Here is a 4,186-nt window from a genome sequence, read left to right on the forward strand (position 1 = left end):
GTAATAGCCGCACTCAGTGCTTCCTTTTTGTCTATTACACTAAATACTTAATGAAATTTGGATATTAATCAAAGTTAACTATAATTAGTGTATACACACATAAGCAGTATATATAAGTAGAAATTTTATTTAAATCACGTACCTTAACAACAATCCACCTAACAACAGCCTTGGATTTAGGTTGTGGAGTATCATCAAGTCCTTTCAAAGCACTGTTGAATACGAGGAACATTAAAATATTGATGTTGTTGAGTTATGCTAATGCAAATGTATTGAAAACAACACCGACCTGTTAATTATTCCCTTAAGGTAGTTGTCTGGCCTATTATTTAAAGAACAAAACCAGACAACTAGGTTTTCCTTAGGCAAAATGAAGACCATTTGCCAGTGTCCACTGCAGTGGAGACGAATATGGGTTATTGTAGTGGTATAAATTATTTAAATTTAGTTGTTGTGTTTGACTTACCCATTCAGGTAGGCTCCAAGGTAGACACTGCGTTTTGAACTCTGCATCCAACTTTTGATGTAACTTTTCGATTCAAATTGCAATTGCCCAGATATCTGAATGGACTGTGGCTCGAGGAATCCATACACATCAGAATTCCCCGCTCGCATACTTGTCTCAGTCAGATGCATGTGTTGTTAAGACAAAGTTAATTATGTATGAATTTAAAACAATTATTTTGGTAATTAATAGTAATCTAAATTGACTTATAGAATCCACAACTGTATAACAGAGATGCTGAGACATTGACCACCGTGTGCTATTTCAGATAGATCTTCATGCTTTATGTACAAGGGGAAGTTTGAATTAAACAGTCCGAATAGGGAAACATCCCACATAACCTGGACAGGTTTCAAAAATAGATGTGGAATGGTCAATGTCATCAGATACAGGGGATCATCGACCTCATGATCCAGGCTTTTTGGAGGTTTTGCTGGAGACACAGCTGCCTGTTGATAAAAAATAGTTAATTAACAAGTTTTGATTGGAAGATACCACAATGTGACACCCTCTACCCCTCACATATATATTAATAAAGGAATAAAAATTCAAATATTAATTAAAAGTATTTTTAAAACATTTTTAAATACAAGCTTTTCAAATGGGTAAAAGGCTCACATTCACTTTCTTCTACATCATATTCAAACTTGTCCAAATAAATAATAAAGTCATATCGACTCAAAGAAAATCATATAAGTCTCATACAATTAATATAGAACCTATATCCTAATGTCACATCCTATCAGAGCGTGGTGTTCCCGTGTCCTCTAGCATGAGGTTCTTCATAGTCATCCACCTATTCATCTGCTCCCCCGAACACAAAGTTCAAGATCATCACAGGATCCAAACACAAACAGCAAACCGGGAGTGAGTTATCACATTGCTAACTACTAGAGAGAAACAACACAACATATAGTAGCCAAATACAATTTACTTAGCATATCTCACATTATTTCATCACTTTGTCATTCATCAATCACACCTTTCAATCATCAATCATTATACACAGGAATCACACACTCCGATCAAGACATAATAACACATCAATTTCATAATAAACAATTAGCAAGCATATGCGACAGTTATGCTAAGACTCAAGCCTATATGCAATGTGGTACCATGTCAGTGAAAAACCACCCTAGGGCGCTTAGGAGTACATAACAAGACACACCACACAATGAGTTTGTCAGGTCACTCTCACTAAGTAAGATCATAGGGAGACCAGTCAGGGTCACGATGTTTTGCGAGAATGCTCCAACCATATGGGATCAACATAGGTTTAAAGGAGCACTCAAACCCGGTGACCCCCAAGGCCTACACTCCGAAGAGTCCGTCAAGGCCTCTCCCTCCTGATTCAGGTCCAACCCCTAAAATTATTTTAGCACACAGACTCTATCTATGAACTGTACAAAACACACGACTCCTCAATTGTTCTCAAAATAATTTTAACTCGTCGCCCTTTAAGGGTCTTATCATTAACTCGTCGCCCTTAAAGGGACTCAACATTAACTCGTCGCCCAAAAAGGGACTTAGCATCAACTCGTCGCCCTAAAAGGGACTTAACATCAACTTGTCGCCCTAAAATGGACTTAGCATTAACTCGTCGCCCTTGAAGGGACTTATGATCGTGTGATTGTACAATTCATAGTTCACAACTCGATGCACATATATATCTCAATCATATACATACTCAATTTATCATATACACTTAATCCCAATCACAATGGTATAATCTCAATTTAACATGTTATCACACCTCATGAATCATGTACACTTTACCTATGAACTATGCAATACACACATCTACTCAATTGTTTTCAAAATCATTTTAACTCGTCGGATTCCCACAGTGGATCCCATCACAATACTCGTCGCCCTTAAAGGGTCTTACAATTGTGTGATTGCACAGTTCATAGTTCACAACTCAATACACACATCTAATCTCAATACACATGTATTTCATCATCGTCACATGTTCAATTTATCACATACTCACAGTTTGAATCATCATTTCATAACCTCAACATAACAATTTATACAAAAAATTTCATCACAACATGGGGTGTAAAATCCCTGAAATAGTTTCTCACAATTATATCACAATCAATTAATCAAATTCATGGGTTAAACACAAAGACATCAAGAGCACTCAAGTTTATCAATCACTTCTCATCAGGACATCAATTGGTACATAGAACACAATAATATTATATTTATAATCATAAAGAGAAAATTATAATTCAATAAACATCCCAAAATAAACCCAAATTTAGTTCTCTAAGGATCCCTACACATGTTCATTCTAATCCCCAATTGCGATAAACTCATCCCTTACCTTTAAGCGGGCTCACGTGTATTCAGCTAGCGATAGCAACATCTCTAGCGGTTCCCGGAAATTCTTTAAATTATTCATCCGACTGCTCCGATAGAATTCTCAAACGTCAGAGAGACGGAGAAGAGATTGAAACCTCCACTTGTACTGTCTTCATACGATTCCTTTTTCTCCCTGCACGAATATTATCTCGCAAATCCCAATGGTGGAAGCGTGCGGAATTGAATTTCTAACAACATATCCAAATTTCACAATAATCCAACGGTTAACAAAACCGGGATCTTAGTTTTACCAAGACAACTCTCGGTTTCTGCGGGAAAGAAAAAGGCTACAATTCGAAGGGTGTTTCTCTCAGTTAAGACATGATATCGAAATTCCCAACGGTGAGAATGCTTGGAATTGTGTTGCGAACATGATACTCAAATTTCACGACGATCCAACGGTGAACGGGTTCGAGATCGTCGTTTTTCTGAGACTGGTTTGGTGGGCTGCGGGAAAAAGAATGGGTTTTGAGAGGAGAAGGGGAAAAACGAAAATGAGGCCAAAAGGAGGCAGCTGACTTAACATAACTATTTATACCTAGGGTACTCAGCCTATTATTTGCTCTATATTTATTTATTTATTTTTTACTAAAAAACTTTTTAAATTTATTTACGAAAAATTGGGATGTTACACACAACACCTTCGTTGGAGGGCCCTTCTTTGAGTTTTCATCTGAATTGTTGTCTTCATCATCCTTCACTTTGTACCGTGACGCCCTACACCTAGGACATTTGGACATTTCTTCGAATTCATGCCTATACAGTATGCAGTCATTCGGGAAAGCATAAATCTTCTGATACTCCATACCCATTGGACACAATATTTTCTTGGCCTGATAGTAGCTTTTAGGCAATGTGTTTTCCTCTGGAAGCAGATCATGCACTACTTGAAGCAGTAGTGAAGTGAAGCTTTTGTCACTCCACCCAAATTTGGCCTTGACATTAACCAGACTTAAGACAACCGACAACAACGTCATGGAGTTCTTGCACCCCGAATACAAAGGCTTCTTTGAGTCACTCTGCAATCCTTCATACACATGGGCATGTGCTTGCTGAAAAGACTCTTGTCCAAGGTCATGAATCATGTCCTCCAAGCGATCTCTCATTTCTACATCAAACGGTTCGGATTGGGGTTTACCCTGTATGTCTGTCATTTCACCATGCCATATCCACGTCGTATAATTCCTCTTAATTCCATCACACAATAGATGTTCCCGTATGTCATCCAGTATTTGTCTTCTACCGTTCAAACAATTGATGCAAGGGCAATAATATTTTCCATCTTCATCTGGTCGACCTTTTTCTGAA

Source organism: Glycine max, chromosome 20, assembly GCF_000004515.6.
Source record: "Glycine max cultivar Williams 82 chromosome 20, Glycine_max_v4.0, whole genome shotgun sequence".
Lineage (NCBI taxonomy): Eukaryota > Viridiplantae > Streptophyta > Magnoliopsida > Fabales > Fabaceae > Glycine > Glycine max.